The 22,110-nt window shown below is 42.3% G+C and overlaps 1 protein-coding gene across 2 annotated transcripts in view; it reads right to left on the bottom strand.

Annotated features, from left to right (window-relative positions):
• The window catches only part of LOC120518972 (alpha-(1,6)-fucosyltransferase), a 351,289-nt gene that overhangs the window by 260,889 nt on the left and 68,290 nt on the right, over nucleotides 1-22,110 (bottom strand). For both annotated transcript variants that reach the window (XM_039742018.1, XM_039742019.1), the window contains exon 2: nucleotides 2,838-2,939. The gene's annotated coding sequence lies outside the window, so the exon portion shown is untranslated. The remainder of the gene's footprint in view (nucleotides 1-2,837; nucleotides 2,940-22,110) is intronic.

Raw genomic sequence — 22,110 nt, forward strand, 5'->3', positions numbered from 1 at the left:
CAATTATCACAAAATCTACACAAAGGTAGTCATGGATGCAAACTCTATTGTAGTAGCCAGCATATCACCCTGAAGATGGGTGGGTGACTGACAGCAAATTGTCACGCAGGTACACTGAGCTCTGCATTGCACCGACCCATCAAATATTCGCATTACATTTTACAAGCCCAGGAAGGTTCAGGTAGGCAGGCAGAGACACCCACAGTGTTAGATAAATAAGATAAGCAGGGACCATGGAGACAGACGGACATATCGTGTGACTGTAAAAGACCATCAGGAACACAGGAAGAGTGAAGGAAAACCCAGAAACAGCACAAGAATACCCATGGCTTGTTTCAGTAACTGCCACACGCTTCCTGTGGCCTAAAGCGCGGAAGGGCGATTCTTCTCAAAGTACGGCTTGTTAAAAGAACACATCTATTATTGGGCTTATCTCCAACTCAGTGTGTGTCGCGGTCCTTCCATCTCATCGCTTGTTACATTTTAACCTTGGATGTTAATACAAAGTGGACCAGTGCAGCACATGACTCTGTACATCATGAGAGTGGTGTAAAAATTTAATATGAATAAAATCATGTCCCTTTGATCATTAGTAATACCGTATTATTATTATCATCATCATCTCCTTAAAGTAAGAAAGTGGTAAATAGTAGGTATTATAAGAAAACTTTAAAGCCACATTGTGAATTTCAAGGAAACTACTTAACGCCTTCATGAGTGCCATTTTGTGGCTTGGGTTACCATAAAGTTGTGACGTTGTTCATTCTCCCACATTGGTTGAAGTAGGAGTAGGGCACTTTATAACTACCTCCCATGTCCTACTGTGGGGTGGGACAAATTCTTATCCTGGTCAGACGTTTAGTGCAATTCCTAGGAGTGATTCTGAGATGCCTGCAGTGGGCTGGCGCCCTGCCCGGGTTTTGTTTCCTACCTTGCGCCCTGTGTTGGCTGGGATTGGCTCCAGCAGACCCCCCCGTGACCCTGTAGTTAGGATAAAATGGGTTGGATAATGGATGGATGGATGGATTCTGAGATGCTGGATAAATGCAGGCACTGTACCCAGGTCTACAGGTTTGCGGCAGGAACCCTGATCCAACCCCTCAAAATTCAAGTCAGTTATATGTACTTTGATTTCAGGCAGTTGCAATCGATTAGCTCAGAGAGCTGATCATATCTACAAAGTATCAAAATAAAAAGTATCCTTCAATAAAATGGCATGAAATATCCACCCAACCAAGCATTGTCTAAATATGGAATCAAAGTAGTGCATCATTATAGGTACCTACTGGCATCCATAGACAGTCGGCATTATGGGTGCACTGTATGCTTAAGAGATATATTTTGTCACTGATGTGCAGCGTTCCCCGTAGATATGTTATTAACGGTCATATTCACGGACATATGCTGTTAAGGATGTATGTGGCTCAACAGATAACGACAATTATGGAAGCAGTGCAAGCTCCACAGATTTCCACTGTGTATCATGGGCTCCACAGGCCTCTTTCATTACGGCTGCATTGAGGGCTCCTTAGCTATCTGTATCTCTGTATCTGTAATTATGGCTATATCACAGTTTTCACAGATATCCTTTGCTATTTGTTGTATATTGATTACAGCAGGCACCTATTGCACTAGGACCAGTGCAGGCTCACCAGATGTCTACCAACACTGGTGCATCGTGGGTTCATTAGATACTGTACCTGTCATTTTGCAGGATAATTAAATGCTCCAACCACACAGTGATGAATCCTGTGTCACGCATGTCAGAAGATCACCTTTTAGGTTTATCTGAGGTATGCGATACCACTCTGGCACAGTCGCTAGCACTGTTCTCTCTTTTGTCACCTCCATCAGTGAGAAGACATCCACTGAGAGCAACTGACTGCACCCCTAATGGCTGGAGGAGTATAAAAGAGTGGACACCCCAGAGAATGGCATCTCTTATTGGACCCAAACCATGAGCAGCACGGAGTTCAAACTGATTCTCGTTAAAAGAGTCAAGAAGACTCCTCCTTATTTTACTTGCTTTATCTCTATACACCACTGAACATTCTTGTTGTTTGAAATTATTTATGCTTGGATTAAAAAAGGTGACCCTGCTGGCATCAGAAACACTTCCTTGACAGTTCGAGTGATGCTCCAATCGTCCACACCTTATTTAGGCACTTCTGTGAACAGTTCATTTAATTTTTGAATATTTGTTGATGTAATTTATTGAGAGTGCCATTTTAGAAGTTTGCTCGCCATCATTTTGTGAAGTTCTCTGATTGCTGTAGCCATGTTCTTTAGTGTTGTCATGTCCCACACTGGCTACGTAACAGTGTGTGTCATCATACTCTGAGATGGCAGTTTATCTGTGCATTGAATGAGCTTTAGCTAGGAAAAGCATCAATAGTTACCTTCTGCGCTCAATTATGTTGACTATGTCTTCTGGTTCTGTATTCTGGTTTTGGCGTTTGGTTAGCTCTTTTGGTTCTTTTCATCCAACTTCTCTGATAACTCTATTGTGCCTGCTATTTGGTATTTTCCATTTCTTGTTAATCTTTTAAGTGTTTTATATACAACCTAATAATGTAGCCACATCCACATGATGGTGAGACATAGCTCATGGTAACATTTCAGAAATCATTCAGCAACACTTAGAGGATGCTCCGTTTCAACTTCAAAGTTTGCTTTTCCACAACTTTTGTCATTTCATCATCACTTCAATCTTCAGTGACTTTCACTTCTCTCTTATTTGAATCCCCAACGAACATAATAATAGATAGATAGATAGATAGATAGATAGATAGATAGATAGATAGATAGATAGATAGATAGATAGATGGTTTCCTTACCTTGTGTTCTGATCAGCCCGTGTCATACAGAGATGAGGCCACCAAACTGCATTGCACCTACTGTACAGTCTTCAGAGTAACCATGCAGGTATAAGAGGAGACCTGAAATATAAAGAAAGCAAATGTCAAGATAGAGCACCGCCCTGCAGCATGAAGTGAAATAGCAGTTTTAAAATGCAGCATGCAAAATATGAGCTTTCAATTACAAGCTGAACCTTTGGACAGAAGAACCAAATTAAAAGGAGAGAATGGAGTAGCAGCAGAGGTGGGTAGTATGTTACTCCGTTACATCTACTTGAGTAACTTATCTATATATATAATTCACTAAGGCAAGACACCCATGGAAAGCACGCCGGAAGGAGCCACACCGGAGGTGAATCGCCATATGCAGTGTATATACAAACGGTTTGTGAGGGGTATCCCATGGGATCCTTAAAACACTCCTTTACAAGTGAGGTTAAAACACAATGAAGTAAGCAGTCTTTAAAAACCGAGTTTTCAGTTACGACGCACGACCGCGTGCAGCATAGCAAACTGTTTTACACGCTACATACAGCAATTCACATCCGCGACAAACGTGCGTCTTCTTAGACGCTCCGGCAGGAACACGGAAAGTCTACGTGAGTCACAGGTGCAAAGACGACAACGACTCAAGTGACGAGTTGGAGGTGGGCACATGAGCGTTGGCGGTCCGCCTGTTTTCACCGTAACAGCAAATCCGAAAAGATTGCGGTCATGCTATAAGCACCTGCCATTGATGGGTGATACAAGGAACAAGGAACATTATAAATGCGCAGGGCACAGTATAACTTGGCCACTAACCTGGGCATGACCCTGCCTGACTGCTGTGTCTGTGTATAGGAGAGTGCAAGATCCCGCTACAATAAATAACTGCGCTGTTCCTATTTCAAGTTGAATAAAGCTGGTGTCGCTAAAGTATTGACACTCAGCTTCGTGTTTTGGGGTGCAAGACGGGGGACTCACACGTCACAGCACACACATGTGGTCAAAATGCTGTAGTAAACAGTACACGCTCATACGGATGTTGACTATATGAGTGAGGCACACCGACTGACCATTACCCACAATCCCGCAGCGAGAGAGAGAAGAACCATCAGCTCAGTTGTGATCACGTGACGCTCGGTAGACAAAGTATACGGACTACTCATATTGCAAGACCTCACTCGTTTATCAAGTCAAAATTTATTAAAAATTTTAGCTTGTCTTGCAAAACACTCGCAATCCAAGGTTCCACTATATATCAAAAATGAGAGCCAACTCCTGCTGAAGCTTAACTATGACTTCACTGAGTGAAGAACAAGCACATCTTAACAAAACATGCACAGACACAGACAGTCAAGGTAAAGTGAGACTTCTTGGACGTGCACAAGCTGCCTTGTTCTAATGTTATTTTCTATCAGCTGTGCTATTTGGAGGGCAAGTGAATATGCAGTATTATACTGTCAGTGTACAGTACATCTCGTCACTGTAAGTAGTTTGCACTGTTCAGACATACATGTTACCTACTGTAGGTATCGGCTTCAAAAGCTTTGTTGTGAAAAACTGAGATTTGGAACTTTGTGTTATTTGTGCATCTTTATTTTGTAAAGAAGTTATTTATTTTTATACATTTTTATTTTATTATTTGGAAATAGCAGAATTTGCACATTATTTTATATTTTTGTCTATCTTATTGCAATGTTTCTAAAATATAAATCATTTATTATGATCAAACAGTTACTCAGTACTTGAGTAGTCTTTTCACCAAATACTTTTTTACTCTTACTTGAGTAATTTTTTGGATGACTACTTTTTACTTCTACTCGAGTAATATTATTTTGACGTAACGCTACGCTTACTTGAGTACACTTTTTGGCTACTCTACCCACCTCTGAGTAGCAGTAAGCTAAACCAGTGTTGACCTAGATTAAGTGTAACGCCTGTCCTGCCAATGCTGGGTGGAGAACAGGAACCAATTGTGATTGGGTGCGAGTCCCACAGTGCACCTTCAGGAAAGCATCCTCACAGCTCCCAAGGTCAGTTCCTCTAACTTGTTCCAGGAATGTGTGAGAAAGCCTGAGACAAGGAGGACAAGCTGACCGCACATAGACCTCAGCTGTGTTCAGGGTCCAACCAGAGAACTGAACAGTGAGAATTTTAAAACGGCCCGGCAGATGAAACTCAAATTGAAGTGAGAAAAGAATTGCAACTGGAAAAAAAGCCTAAACAGAAAACTGGGGTCAAGAAGGACAGCTAGAATTTCAAAAGTGGAATATCGAAAAAAAACATGCAGCAAAGACTTTTAGTACTAATGTCAATCTTGGATGAAAATGGCTCCATTGTGCTGTTACATCAAGAGTTACATCACTGATTCTACACAACATGACTTTCAGGAACACAGTCTGGTGAATGGCCATAACCAACATGAAATGGCATTGTGGTGAAGTAAAGATGTAAGACTTTTGTTCAGAAAAATGTCTGAAACACCCATCCAGAAATGATCCCTGATATTCAAAACTCCTAACGCAACCCAACAGATACTCAGAAAAAAATAATTTTAGGCATTGAAATTTAAAACATTTCTAAATTAGCAACATCCAGCAGATGCCTTCCCACAGAATGGACTCACAAATCCAACTGGGCATAAACAGCAGCAGCAACTTAAAACCAGAGCAGAGTGTGCGAGTGATGAGCCAGATGTCCAAAACACCCCTGGACGTGCCCCATCCTTAGAAATGCTTTGTTTCCATCACATACAAGTATCTTTTTTGTTTTTGTTATCTGATGTCTGTGGTTCACCATCTTGGGTAAGCAATCCTATCCTGGGACAAGATGGGGCGCTGACGCTAATGGCATCGTCTGTTTCTAATCCCACAGCCAGGAGAAGATGCTCAGCGAGGGCAACTGACTGCACTCCTTCTGATTGGGGGCGCTCACTGAGATGGAGTCTCATTATGGCGCAACACTCAAGAGAGACAGAGCTCTCAACAAGACCTGATTACCACAGCAACCAGTTAACTTTTAAGTTGCGCTTTTTATATTCTCCACCCTGCGCCATTTCTTTTTTAAAAGTTACATTATCAATTAAAATGGGTGATCCTAATTTCTTGGGATTGGTTTTTATATCTTGTATGACCACAATGTATTCTCAAACTAGAAGAAAATTCAAGACTGTCCTCTCCTTACTTTCTTTGTCTGAGGACAAGCAGTACTTTTTATGAGAGTCTAAAGTCACAGAGCATTTGGTAGGAGGAGCCTGCCAACTGTGTTTGGGCAATATGCTCTGTCTTGATTGGTTCACATCGGGCTGAAGATCGGCTACATGCACAAAATGGGAGGCCACACCACTGCTGCTGTGACTAGATGTGCTCAGCTCTGAATATCCAACTTAAAAAAAGGACAAGTGTCTATGCATCTGTCTGTGTGTCCGTCCACTTGCCAAGTGTCTGTCACTCCAAAATTTGGCGCACCTCAAACATCTGAAGTAATAAAATGCACTGCACTTGCCATTCCAACAGATGGGACATCACAAACATTGCCTTTAAGTATACCAGCTTTTGGATCTCAGAATCGTTATCAACACAAAAGAGGTGACATTAGGAAGGCCCATGCTGTCCACCCCCCACTCCACCATAGTGTACAGTGGCACCATCGACAGCATTATGACCAACTGCAAGGGAACTGCAGTGTCTCCACCCACAAGGTCCTACAACATCTCTACAGAGCGTTGCATCCGCAAAGGTCCACTCCCACCAAATCCCACGGCCTTTTTGTCCCATTTGCATCTGGTAGAAGATCAAAGATCCCTTTGGCGGTCCAGACTCTGAACTCTGTGTTGCTCTCCTGTACTCAGATCTACTGCAGAGAAACCCACAAAATAAAAGTTTAATTTTTTATATATAAGCAAACATTAAAATTATTAATAATAATAATTATTATTAATAATTAAAAAATTAAAGAATATTACAAATCACCCCAGCAGTACTCCCAGGTTTCTGTCTGGAGTGCACTTCTCTTTTGTCTCCACTAGGTGGCTGGATAAACTCACAAAATGAATTTGGGAATTCTAGAAACTACAATCCGATCCCCAAATAGCCATGTCTGCTGGAAGCTTGAGAGATTCACTTCATGCAGGCTGTCAGGGTCGGGAGTGCTGGACTGCTACTTCAGTATTGATAGCAACCTTCAAACCACAGAAGCAGATAACGGATAACGAACCCACCTCTAATGGCTGCTCCGCTCTCCCAGCCCTCCAACATTCACACCTCCCTGCTATGCCTTATGAGACGTGAGGGGTGACTGGAGCTGGATGTACAGTTGTGCTTGAAAGTTTGTGAACCCTTTAGAATTTTCTATATTTCTGCATAAATATGACCTAAAATGTCATCAGATTTTTCACTCAAGTCCTAAAAGAAGATAAAGAGAAACCAGCTAAACAAATGAGACAAAAATATTATACTTGGTCATTTATTTATTGAGGAAAATGATCGAACAGTACATATTTGTGAGTGGCAAAAGTATGTGAACCTCTAGGATTAGCAGTTAGTTTGAAGGTGAAATTCGAGTCAGGTGTTTTCAACCAATGGGATGACAATCAGGTGTGAGTGGACACCCTGTGTTATTTAAAGAACAGGATCTATCAAAGTCTGCTCTTCACAACATATGTTTGTAGAAGTGTATCATGGCACAAACAAAGGAGATTTCTGAGGACCTTAGAAAAAGAGTCGTTGATGCTCATCAGGCTGGTAAAGGTTACAAAACCATCACTAAAGAGTTTGGACTCCACCAATCCACAGTCAGACAGATTGTGTACAAATGGAGGAAATTCAAGACCATTGTTACCCTCCCCAGGAGTGGTCGACCAACAAACATCACTCCAAGAGCAAGGCGTGTAATAGTCGACGAGGTCACAAAGGATCCCAGGGTAACTTCTAAGCAAATGAAGGCCTCTATCACATTGGCTAATGTTCATGAGTCCATTATCAGGAGAACACTGAACAACAATGGTGTGCATGGCAGGGCTGTAAGGAGAAAGCCACTGCTCTCCAAAAAAAAAAACATTGCTGCTCGTCTGCAGTTTGCTAAAGATCACATGGACAAACCAGAAGGTTATTAGAAGAATGTTTTGTGGACGGATGAGACCAAAATAGAACTTTTTGCTTTAAATGAAAGGCGTTATATTTGGAGAAAGGAAAACACTGCATTCCAGCATAAGAACTTTATCCCATCTGTGAAACATGGTGGTGGTAGTATCATGGTTTGGGCCTGTTTTGCTGCATCTGGGCCAGGACGGCTTGCCTTCATTGATGGAACAATGAATTCTGAATTATATCCGTGAATTCTAAAGGAAAATGTCAGGACATTTGTCCATGAACTGAATCTCAAGAGAAGGTGGGTCATGCAGCAAGACAACGACCCTAACCACGCAAGTCGTTCTACCAAAGAATGGTTAAAGAAGAATAAAGTTAATGTTTTGGAATGGCCAAGTCAAAGTCCTGACTTTAATCCAATCTAAATGTTGTGGAAGGACCTGAAGCGAGCAGTTAATGTGAGGAAACCCACCAACATCCCAGAGTTGAGGCTGTTCTGTACGGAGGAATGGGCTAAACTTCCTCCAAGCCAGTGTGCAGGAATGATCAGAAGTTACCGGAAACATTTAGTTGCAGTTATTGCTGCAAAGGGGGGTCACACCAGATACTGAAAGCAAAGGTTCACATACTTTTGCCACTCACAAATATGTAATATTCGATCATTTTCCTTAATAAATAAATGACCAAGTATAATATTTTTGTCTCATTTGTTTAACTGGTTTCTCTTTATCTACTTTTAGGACTTGAGTGAAAATCTGATGATGTTTTAGGTCATATTTATGTAGAAATATAGAAAATTCTAAGGGGTTCACAAACTTTCAAGCACAACTGTAAATCGAAAAACCATAGAGTGTATCTCCCTTAATTAATGACTGCACGTGAGGTGCTTGGAAGTTACCATTTACTTCTGGTACTGAAATTAACAAAATTCTGGCATTTTAAGAACGGGCTTTTTCAGTATTTATTTCTGTACCGGTATGCCACATAGTTCTAACCAGAACATCTGTTCACTCTGAGAGGGCAGAGAGTCTTCAGAGGAGGATCATGGGGAGCAGCCAAGACAAAGAGTGACAGCTATGCTACTTCCAATAGGCCTGTAATGACATATTTCCAATATTGAATATTGCATCCTGGGGAGATTTGTGGTGGCAAGATGCCAGGTTGAAAGAGCAAGCCATTGTACCCCAACAGCAAGAGTCTCCAGATATTTTTGGAAAATGCTCAGGCAATCCTAGCTTAGCCAAAGACATAACGCCCTCAGCTACTAGCTGGATTTGCCACCACGAGTTTGACGGCCTGAATGCTCACTTCATTTTTGTATAATGTTTTATGTTCTTCTGATGGCCTAGGCTGGGATTAAGCTACAGATGGTGCCATCAAGATCAAAAGGTCAAAAAGCAGCATGCAGTGACAACAAACAGTAAGTACCTGACCCAAGAGGAGGAGATGCAGACGGCGACACACAAAATGTGTTAAAGGTAGACCCAGTGTGGCAGAGCCAAAGGGATGAAAAACGATTGAAGAAGAAGGAGAGGAAAAAATGGAAGGAACAAACACAAGATGAGCACATGTGGGTCAAGTAGTCCGAGTCTTTTTGAAATGTCTTGCTATAAGCCACATGTAAGGAATCTCCCTAGCTGAGAAGTTGTAAGTAAGTTACTTCTTCAGATGGATTTCATCCAACTTATTGGGAAGAATAACAAGGACTAGAATCAGGAAAAGCGGCCAAACCTTTAGGGAAAGCAAACCAAAAATGGACAGGGCACAGGCCACAACTATCATTACTGCTTGTCAGCAGTCAAGGCAAGACCACATCACATTTGGACATAAAGATCAAACGGTAACATGAAAGTGTGCTGTCAGCATGTCATGAGTTGCTCCCTCAGAGACCGATGAATGCTGAGCCAACAAATCAATAGTTCCTGCGCTGAGCCGTGAAAACAAACACGGCTGACAAGACCCCCATCTCCCAGGACTTGAAGTCAGATGAATGGAGCTGGGGTGGGTGTACTTCTGTCAAGACTGCATTGTCAAGCACAAGAAGTGCTGGAATCACACACGGTGATGAAGGCGTAATCATTCCTCTTGGTGCTCTTACAGCAAGCAAAGATGAAAAATGAGGTGAAAGGAGAAGGGAGTTCATTTGGTGAATGACCTCCTCACGGGGAGTGTGTGAGTGGGTGTCTGCTCTTCAGTAGACGGCTACCGCATCCAAAGCTTTGCTTCTGCTGTTGTCGGGATGGGTTTGAATCCCCTGTGACATCAGAACTGAATAAAGTGGGCCCTGCAAAGCCATTTAAGAACGTTGTGAGCCTATGATGCTGATAATGCTCTACTGAAGGGTGGAAATGATATGGCGGTCCACGAAGTCAAATCAGGAGGTTAGCACACAGGGTCAGAAGTCTGTTAAATTATCAGAACCAAAATCATCAAATTATAAATGTCAAAAAGTAAAAGTCAGAATAGAAGGCAGAAAGTTAAAGCCCTAAGTTGAAGATTAACAAAGAAAGCAGGATAGTTGAAGCCCATCGTTGTGCACTGACTTGACAGGGGGTGCTGAATAGATAAACAAGCTGGGAAGGCAAGAAGGTCCATCTTTGCTAGGTTGAAGTAGACACTATGTTGTTTGTGGTCCTCTGGAGGCCATGACCGGCTTCCTCAGCATAGCACTGTCACAAGGAATCATGGGAGAGGTGACAGGTTCCAGTGAGCAGCAATCCTCAGGGCACCTCTGCTTACCTGGTGCACTTGTGCCATCTCTTCACACCAGGACACACCATCTGTGGGCAGTCCCAGAGATGCCAAGGTCAGAAAGGGTGGCAAAAAGAATCTGGTGGTCAAGGTGCATAGGCTTCCTAAAGCTTCCGCATTCTTAACTTGAACGTGCATCATAGCCATGTTATCATTATTGCTGGCTTTATTGTTTTAAATTATGTTTGTCCAAGGTTTGTGACAACACTCTAAGACAAAGGAATTATCTGGGATAAAGACTGATTAGACGATTCAGAGTGATTTGAGCATGCATTGACTTCAAAGCTGAATTCCATTGAGAGAAGAGAAGAGCACAAAATGTCTGCTCAGAGGCACTCATCTGCCCGCACCCAACGAATGCCAGGCAGGATTAGGTTTGCACCACCAGCATGCTGGCTGCCATGCTTCCCAAGGATTCCTTTCAATGCCAGGCACCTCTGGCAGAGCCTCTGTTAAATCTGTAAAATGAGAAAAAGCTCAGATGTCCGTCCAGGCATTCAGTGAACCAAATTAGGCCAATTTCCTTATGGTGACAGTAAGGAAACTTAAAGACAGTTTACCGGATGATCACATGGCAAAGCCACTTGGAGTCTAAACTGCAAATCTTAAGGATGTGAGGAGTTAATAAAAGTACCCAGAGAAAAAACTATACAGACAGGAGGGAGAATGGGCAAACCCAAAACAGAAGGTGCCTTCATTCTGCCTGAAATACACTCACGGAGTAAATTAGGAGGTATACCCGAACACCTGCTTATCCAGGAAATCAGCCAATCATGGCAGCAGCGTAACGAATCAAATCCTGAATTTACAAGTCAGGAGCTCCAGTTTGTGCTCATGTCAAACACCAGAATGGGAAAAATTGTTATCTCAGTGGTATCGACCATGGTGTGATTATGAGAATTTCTGGAACCGCTGATCTCCTGGGATTTTCATGCCCAACATCTCTAGAGCTTACACCTACTCCTACCATTAACCACATCACAGCGCACTTTACGAAGAAAACAAAGTTTCAACATGGCCTCCTTGTGAAATTGCAGGTCGATTTTATACATCAAATCAAGGGTAACAACAAAGGGACCTCTGACCAGGGGAACAGCACAGAACTCTCTTTCTCTGTGGGCTCCTTCTTCTCAATCCATGTCTGTCACACGTCCTTTTCATTCCAGTGGGCCCTGGGTAATCATTACCCTTTTTCCCCCCACTATGATGTCCATGCCACTTACAGACCCTGGCAACACAGGTTTTTGAGGCCCTTTCTTGTTCTTCCTTCCCATTAGATGGAAAGCGTAGCTTAGTGAGACGGAGATACTGACTTGTATAGTATGGTTGTTCAGACTCAGGACACAATACGGTCATCATTTATAACAGTCAGTCTTCGATGTCAGGGAGCACTGACTGCTTAACCACTTTAAGAATTAATGGTGTTACTTGCAGATGGGCTGCTTATTCTGCTTACTGCCATGTCAGGGGGTATATTATGTAACGTTTTAGTTTTCATAAAAGAAAATTATACGACTTATGTTTTAAACCCAAGGTGTTAATTGTACTCTAACACTTTCTCTTCTCTTAGTCCCTACTGGAGTGAAAACATGTCTTTTTTGTGTCATTTTAGTTCCCTCCATTTCAGAGTTTGCAGAACCCCTCATTAATGGACTGATCCATATTTGTAAGATGGTCAGTTATTTCTTGCCATATACTGTATGGGAGGTAAGCACCACACAATTCTACATTGTGTAAACGGTCACACTGTATCTAGCTGAATTAGGTTTACTTCATCCACCATTCAAATTCCTTTTTACACGGTGAGCAAACAGAAGTAATTGGAATAAGACTACTCTGTTAGCCGGGTGCACACAGACGCACCACTTGTAGGCAAAACCAGAAAAAGAATATAATACCAAACAGGAGAACGCGTGCTGCACGTCTTAAACCCCATGTCCTAATGCTTAAACACCAGCCAAATACAGTGGCAGAAAGCATGGAATGAATTGCGGGAGACTGTGCGTCACGCTAGCAGACATTTCAGAGGCACAGTGAAGTTCAAGTGACCTTCCAAAACGTTAGAATTTGCGGAGAATGAGATGAACATTAAAGCTGCCTCTTTTGAGTTGCTGTAATTTGATACTAATTTGTTCAGTGTTTACACACTTTTGATTCTTCATATAAAACGTTTACGAAATTTCTTGATTTTTAACATCCCTAATTTCTGCTGAGACACACAGTTGGTAGGGTCGGAATTTGGAGCCAACAGCATGAATCCACGCACTCAGACCTCAACAGTCCTGGCTGGTGGTGGGGGAGGCTCTATTCAATAAGGGCGCGCACAAAAAGGCGAGCTTCAAAATGGCGACCTCAAATGAGTGTGGCGAATAAAGGCGTTCGTAGATAATTTAGTTCAAATGGCTCTGGAATACAGTATGTGAAGAGCAACAAAGGTGCACATCTGCTCGTAGTCAAAGGCTACACATTCAGAAAGGAGAAAACACATCTGGAAATGCACTTAAAATATAGGATTGGAAAATGTTCGTCTCGCTGTCATACCAAAAATGGAATATTTGTCAAGAGACCATCTACGCACAGATGAAGTTCATGCATTAATTAATTGGATGTTTTAATATTCTTTCTCTCGCCTTTTTATATGTTCAATCATTGCCTTTATCTAATAAATTTTCTGTAATAATTTTGTTGAGTTTGCCTTTATTTGCTGCGCCCAATTGAGGTTGACCTTTTTGAAGCTCGCCTTTATTTACGTGCCCTTATTGAAGGATACCGGTGGAGGAATGGTGGGAAGAATGTTTTCTTGGCACGTTTTGGGCCTGCTAGTACCAACAAATCATCGCTTGAAGACCACAGCATATTTGAGTTTTGTTGCTGACCATGTGATTCTCTTTATGGCCATATTTTCTAACCATACTGGTTTCATGAAGAGGACAATGAGTTCTGTGTTCTTCAGTAGCCTTCCCAGTCTCTGGATCCAAGTCCACTAGAGTACCTTTGGGATGTGGTAGAACGGGAGATTTATAGCAGGAACATCCGGCTAACATTATATGGTGCATTTTCGTTAACACAGACCAGAATCTCAAAGGAATGTTTCTAACATCTTGTGGAATCCACACCATGAAGACCTGAGTTTGTTTTGAGAGCAAAAAGAATCACAACCCAGCATTCCTGGAGTGGTCTTTAGAATTTGCCCAGTGAGTGTAGGGTGTTCAGAGGGTATCCACAACACACAGAGCACTGGGTTTGCCTGTCCTCTTCCATACACTGCCTTGCAACATGGGGGACGTGGTGACTAAAGTGAAACAGAGATGCTCTGTTTCAGTTCATAGTGCTAATACTAAAGTGGATCTTGGGCATCGGCTCACAAAATTCCCTTTTTCCCCACCAGTTGCCTACCCTGGTGGATTGAATAAAGCTGCACATGCAGGAAGGGAAGGCAGCCCAAAGGGGCCAGTTGATTTATTTCTCCTGACTACCCATCTGAGGTCACAGAGGCACCACGGTCTAGTTTGGCCGCACTTACGGACTTTTTTTTAATTTCAATAAATAATAATATAATTTTCATTAAGCACATATATAATTGCAAAATGCTTGCAGCGTCCTTAATAAAAGACTCCACATCCCCGTAAACGGCCATTAATCATTCTAAAGAAATCGTATTTGAGCCCCACTGCTCTCCATGGTTCAGAAAGGGGTTAATAAGATGGGCAGAGCGCATCTTCAATTACTCGGCATCAGAGTTTCTACATCAGCTGACGAGACCTCCCTTAATGCGTGGTGAGGCTTTCTAAATTGCCTCATTGGCCTTTCAGAGCCGACCGCCGCTCGCTGACAGAGGCAGCGCAAATCAAAAGCAGCATGCCGTTCATAGCAAATCAGCTTTCACGCACAATAAAAACATCAGACACACTTTGCGGCCTTCAGCTCTGTGCTCATATGCTGCGGCTCATCCGTAATGAGGTTCCACACTTGTTTAGTTAAGCGATATGGAAACGTGAAAAGACCAGACTGAGCTTTCTGAAAGTATCAGGTTAATAAATAAACAAAAAAGAGTATTTCTTTGTTTATTTTGCATGCTGCCTGTAAGGACTGGCCTGGTACTTAATAGCCAATTTCCTTGCCATAAAAGAAACAGCAATAAATCCGCAGACAAACGCAGGCGCTTTGAGGCTCAGAGCATCTTACTGTATGGCCTACAACAGCAGACTGATACTAGGAGCTGTAGGGGCTTTCAGAAGTTGTCACACACCATCTTAGTAAGGACACCAGTATGCTGCATCCACAGGCTGTCAGAGAGATAGTAAATATGAGTTTCTGAGAGAAAAAAATTCAGAGAGAACAAAGCTACCTCAATTCTTCCAGCTTTAAATGAATGCTGACCTTTCACTTTCGGCAATTTTATAAAACTAATGAAAAACCAGGGGGCTCATGTATAAACGGTGTGTACGCACAAAAATGTTGCATACGAAGGTTTCCACGCTCAAATCGCAATGTATAAAACCTAAACTTGGCGTAAAGCCACACACATTTCCATGGTACCTCATACCGGTTTTTATGTAGCGGAAGAACGTGGAAGTTTGCGTATGCACAGATTTATGCATCTGGATTTTTCTGTGCGTATGCACATTCCCGTTTTTGTGCTTATGCCATGTTATAGTGTGAGTTCTACGCACGGCATTATACATGAGGCCCCAGGACCCCAAATTACATAAAAAAGTTGCTACGAAAGTTTATTGAGCAAGCCTAAAGTATTAAAAGTGTGTCACATCACTCCAATTTAACCAGAAAAACACCCTTTACGTCTGAACATCTTCTTATATAATACGCTACCGTGGCTGTTCATTTGTCTGTCCAGGATTTTAAATCACCTGTAGCTCGCAAACCGTTTCACCTATTGACTGTGTATGGGCGCCGTTCTCATTCCCTACCACCTTCGCTAATCATTTTTGAGGCAGACTGAAGATTAAAGTGCCAGCTTAAGTGAAAAATTAAAGAAAACGTACTAAGTAATTGCAACACAAAAAACTAACAATCAGTTTTAATGCGAAAAGATGTCGACGAAAGAAGAGAAGCAGCAGGCCACTAGGGTGGAGAAAAGAAGAGCTGCTCAGGAAGCAACAAGCACATCAACCTCTGAGCAAACGAATGCTAAACAGAGACAGAGAACGAGGATGAAAACTAGGAATGCTCAAGTCAAGTGTATTCACTGCACATTATCGTGCAGTACGCCGTTACCAGTGTTTTATATTTTATGTTATTAACTGAGATAAAAGGTTCCATTACATCACAATCCGGTTAATTCAGGTAGCAGATTTCTCCAGATTGTCCCACAAGGAGCTCCCAAATCATTCAGGTGAAATTTGTCAGCGGGTCATTTGTATTTCCCGTCTGACACCAAAATGTAGACATGACTTAGACAGCGGCGTAAGGTCATCTTGGCGACTTCTACAGTAACCGTAATAGTGGATTACATCTACAGTACCTAAGTAAGGTCACCAGTAACTGAGGAGACTTCACTTGGTAAGGTCAACACAGAGGTTGGAGCACAGGAGTTAGACCACCTTCCGAGGCTTACCAGCGACTACAGGGGTGTGAAGATCAGCCAAGCACCATGTTGTTAAAGTACGAACAGTCGATTAAAGCCACTTTGAGAAGGTCATCAGTAACTACAAAGGCTTGAATGATGGATACTATTGAAGGGGCTTCAATAGTATCTAAACACCATTTTGGCAAGGCTCCCATAATTTTGGAGCTTTAGTAGTGATGTATCACTATCTTGAACACTGTGACAGTTTGTTAACCCCCTCCCTGGCATCATTTTTGCAAAATAATAAAATTACTTCTGGGTTTGGGGTCTAGCAAGCTACAACACCATCTAGATGCGCCTGAGACCTCTGCACTCCAAACCTTAAAGTCCTTATTATAAGGGTAACATCTGACAGGATTCACGGAGGCAAACATCCTCTCGTCAGTCCTCTCTTCTAACATATGATTAATGAGAAGTAAAGTTAAATGACTTCTTTTATTGGCTACCTGAGAAGATTACAATATACAGGCTTTCGGGGCATTTCAGGCCCATTCATTAGGCAAGGTGTACCCAAAAAAAGGTGGTCCAACAAAAGGTGTCAGTATGCTTCACTGCTCATTCCATCCATAAACACAGCACGTCACTGCCTTTCATGTACCTGAAAGCTCAGGTGAGGGTGTACATATTCTACAAATGTTGATATTTAAAATAAAGACAGGTGACGGTCTTTAAATACAGTATGTTCTCCAATAACGCAACTAATGAAGCAAAATCTAAACAAGAAACAAGAAATCCAAATAGTATTTATAAGAAAGGAGGTTTACAACACAATAATTAATGAATGTCTGTGGGACTCACAACCCAGCCTGAAATAGTCCCATGGCTTGGGGGTCAACCCACAGAAAATAAGGAATATGTTGAAACAGCTTAAATACATAATATGTACATACTAAATAATTATTGAACATAGCAATATTAACAAAAATAACATGAAAACAAAAAAATCCATCCATCCATCCATTTTCTAACCCGCTGAATCCGAATACAGGGTCACGGGGGTCTGCTGGAGCCAATCCAAGCCAACAAAGGGCACAAGGCAGGAACCAATCCTGGGCAGGATGCCAACCCACCGCAGGACACACACAAACACACCCACACACCAAGCACACACTAGGGCCAATTTAGAATCGCCAATCCACCTAACCTGCATGTCTAAAAATAACGATAAAGCGGAAAATAAACATCAGTCAGTACACAAATAAACTGGAAGTTATGCACAACAAAAATGAAGGCAGCAATAAAAATGGTGATAACGCTCATCCAGTGTCATTATCGACAAATGCACCAATGGTAGGGGACCTGATGTCTCTAAGGATCAGTGCGGTTTATTCACAAGGCTGCATGGTTTGAGAATGTTGGTGTCACATAGGGGTTTGGATCTTTTAAGGTTTTCATTTTGTGCTCCACTAGATATTTGTATTTCATTGTGTATTTTTCTGATAAAGATTTGACAACAGGGCGCTGTGACATTCTCCCCATCCCCCGCCCTCACCCCCGATTGTCTTTTCTACCTCACTCGCCCCATTACTGCAACATTATATGATAAAGTTGGCATCATTTCGCAGGTGGGATTTACTGTGGAGTTAACAACCATTTACTTGTTCGTCTGAATGCTAACACTTCAGATAGGATTACAATCCTGTAAAACTATCCTACCGGCTACACCATTGTGATTAGCAAAAGTAAGAGACTGCCGTATAATTTTTCAATTATCTTTACTACCTTTACTGCGACATTATCCTCCACTGTCCTTGTGATTTTCCACTCAGGGGAAGTGAGATTTACTTTGAGGTTGTTTGTTTGTTTGATAGCTAGCATTTCAGACAGGGTTTCAGTCCCATACAAACTATCCCACCAGCAACACTAGTGTGATTAGCAGAGCAAGACAGCGTCAGATCATTTGGAGCTATCCTTCCTGTCTTGTACCCCATTGCTCCAACAATACTGAACCCCTTCCTCACTTAAAACAGGCCACAGAAACCATATCATGACTTCAGTTGTTGACATCACTCTAGAGATAGTCTTTCTGGGACAAAACTAAACATCCATTTTTCTGTCCATTGCAGAAAACAACAAACAGTATCTGAGAAGCACGTGAACATGGGGGGAACAAGCAGCTTCTGAGAGGTGTGCGGCTGCAGCACAAAGCACGCTCCAACATGACACCTAATGACAGCTTCTTTTAACTACATCCTCAAAAACGCTCTTTTTACAAATTCCACCTGAGTCATTAGGCCCTTCAATTGAGATGAAAATGAAAGGCACGCTGAGCCGAGAAACAATGGTGTGCACTTGAAGGCTTCTGAGAAGTGTCAGTCGCCCCTGACCTTTTGAACACAAAGCATTCTTGTAGTGAACTGGCCGCAGCTCGAAACGCATCCTGCGCGCCCAGTGAACAGAGGACCGTGTGTCCTTAGTGGATTTCACCACTGCTCCCGCCTACTTACAGAAACACTGAGGCTCACCTGTCGCTCCAGAGTGGGGGGCAGATCAGGGGACTCAGGGGGAAAGGAGAGGAAAAACAGAAAGCAAATTGTCCTGCTCTCATCTTTCTATCAAATGGCAGGAGAGATGTATTCAAAGAAAGGCAGTGTCCAAAAAACATTTACACGTGACTGAAATCAACCCAGCCAAAAAAAAAAGTCACGGTGGCACTCCTCATGGTAGCATTTCATATAATGTGGGTTCCTATTTAAAACAGAACAACTTTTATCAAGTTAATAACAACATCAGGCTGCCAAGACAAACCAAGAAAAAAACGCCCAGGCATTATGCTCGTCAGACCCATCAAATACTTGCCAAGTGCCTGTTTGTGGGCATTCTGAAGCCACTGTGATTATGTGGACATGTGCCAAACTGCAGGGCGAAGACCGCGGAAATGCAAGCCTAAAAGATACTGAGCTGAGAAGGAGGAGCTGTGGGCAGCCAGCTGGATTCTGGACTAAAAGCATCCCAGCCTGGGCCCCTGGGCTTCATGACAGTGTTCTGTGAAACACTGAGGAGCGGGAGGCACAAACAGCGCCCCCTACAGTGCTGAGAATAGCAGATGCAGGGGTAAAGACCGTGGCTGCCTTTCATTTTAAAAAGGGTTGAAATCAATAAATCACTGCAGTCTTCAGATATCTTGCATTTGTAATAATACTTCAAGAGTTACAAAACAAAATCTGGAATTGAAATTTTATTATTTAACTTATTTGTTATATGTATGTTATATATGTATATATAAATACATACACATATATAAATACATATACAATATACGGGGAAGCACGGTGGCGCAGTGGTAGTGCTGCTGGAGTGGAGTTTGCATGTTCTTACCATGTCTGCATGGATTTCCTCCCACAGTCCAAAGACATGCAGGTTAGGTGCATTGGCGATTCTAAATTGTGTGTGCTTGGTGTGTGTGTGTGTGTGTGTGTGTGTGTGTGTGTGTGTGCTCTGTGGTGGACTGGCACTCTGCCCGGGGTTTGTTCCAGCAGACCCCCATGACCCTAGGATAGGATATAGAAGGCTGGATAATGACTGACTGAATACATACACATATACACACACGCACACACACACATATATATATATATATATATCAGTCATAGGAAAAGTTTGGGAACCCCAATTAATTCTTTGGATTTTTGTTTATCATTGGCTGAACTTCCTTTTAATATATGGCATGCCTTATGGAAACAGTAGGATTTCAGCAGTGACATTAAGTTTATTGGATTAACAGAAAATATGCAATATGCATCATAACAAAAATAGACAGGTTCATAAATCTGGGCACCCCAACAGAGATGTTACATCAATACTTAGTTGAGACTCCTTTTGTAAATATACCAGCCTCTAGATGCCTCCTATAGCCTTTGATGAGTGTCTGGATTCTTGATGGAGGTATTTTTGACCATTCTTCTATACAAAAATCTCTCCAGTTCAGTTAAATTTGATGACTGCCAAGCGTGGACAGCCTGCTTCAAATCATCCCATAGATTTTCGACGATATTCAAGTCAGGGGACTGTGACGGCAATTCCAGAACATTGTACTTCTCCCTCTGCATGAATACCTTTGTAGATTTCGAACTGCGTTTTGGGTCATTGTCTTATTGGAATATCCAACCCCTGCATAACTTCAACTTTGTGACTGAACATTATCCTGAAGAATTTGTTGATACTGGGTTGAATTCATCTGACCCTTGACTTTAACAAGGGCCCCAGTCCCTGAACAAGCCACACAGCCCCATGGCATAATGGAACCTCCACCAAATTTGACAGTAGGTAGCAGGTGTTTTTCTCGGAATGTGGTGTTCTTCTTCCGCCATGCAGAGCATTTTTTGTTATGACCAAATAACTCAATTTTGATGTACAAATATCATGTAATCTATATCTATATATAAAATGACAAAATGTCTAGCATCCGGCCGTGGCCAGGCTTAACGCAGTAAACTGTCTGGCGTCTGTCCGTGCCCAAGCGCAACACAGCAAGTGTTTACTCATGTAGTCCGGCGTCTTTTAAAAAGTAGTCACTTTGGATTAATCCCCTCGGAATTAATAAAAACTAAAATGAAGGGTGAAACGAGATAAAGAAAGATGCACCAGAATATCAGATGAGCAGAGACAACAAGAAGCCCAAAGAAAGAGGACTCTGAGGGCTACAATGATGAACAGGAAGCACAAAGAAAGATGGATGTTGTGGAAAGACACTCTAAACACAGACAGACGGACTCAGAATGTCCACATCACACACATTTATGTTCTGCTCCTACTTTTCTGCACAACACAGCCACAATACACTCACAAGGCTCAGCAGTCCTTGTCCTCTTCTCTTTTACTTCACTGCTGCCTCCACTCCTCTCTTGTAAGCTCCGTCCTCTGCCACCCGACTCCCTGAATGAGTGAGGCGGCCCCTTTTATAGTGCACCCGGAAGTGCTCCAGCTGTTTCCCGATTAACCTCCAGCAGCACTTCCAGGTGTGGTGGGAGCGCTGCTCGTGAATCCAGCTCCTCTTCAGGCAGCACTTCCGGGTGCACAATCCCCGGCTATCCATCACAATGTGTACGCTGGAATGTCTGAGGAGCAAAGGCATCAAGACACAGAAAGAAAGAGGGGCATACAGACTAGTGTATCGATGAGTAGAGGTTTACAAAAGCCCAATGTGATCGAAACAGACGGACTGAATCCATTGCTATCATCTTGCAGTGCTAAGCATTTTTCTGGGGAACGACAGCCTGAGAGTGGATTCACACAGCGTTATCAAAAGGAAAAAATGTTCCATTGGAACATTTCATCCAACAATTAATGACCAGACTCCATAGAAAACAAAAATGTTATGGAAAACATTACATCAATCAATAGCTCCCTAGCACTTGCATCTACAGATGCCAGGATTGCATCTCCATAAGGTTTTCACCCGTAATGCTTTAGGAGGCAAGCAGGGCAGCACCATGAAATGACAGACCAGCGGGAGCCGACACCTGAAGCGAGACTCATTCATTACAAGGCTGTTTCTTGAGTTGTCATATTGACTCCCAGTCAAGGCGAGTCTGGTTATTCAATGTAAACACCATGGTAGCTTTGCAGGAAAATAAATGAAGAGTGGAGTCAACGCAGTGGCAGTGTGACCCTTGTGAAAAATTTACTGCAATTTAACTAATGAATTATGTTTGCTTTAAGAGTGGACACCGCAAGAATGTTAACTACTCAACAGTGGGCACTGGAGAGAGATTACTGGGGTAATGAAAAAAATGAAGTAACAATAAGCAGAAAAATTTTTTTTTTATGAACTTAATACCTAAAAATATCAAATTTAATGTAAGCAGAACCTAACAAAATACACATTATAAAGTAATCTTGGCAG

Source organism: Polypterus senegalus, chromosome 18 (assembly GCF_016835505.1).
Source record: "Polypterus senegalus isolate Bchr_013 chromosome 18, ASM1683550v1, whole genome shotgun sequence".
Classification (NCBI taxonomy): Eukaryota; Metazoa; Chordata; class Cladistia; order Polypteriformes; family Polypteridae; genus Polypterus; species Polypterus senegalus.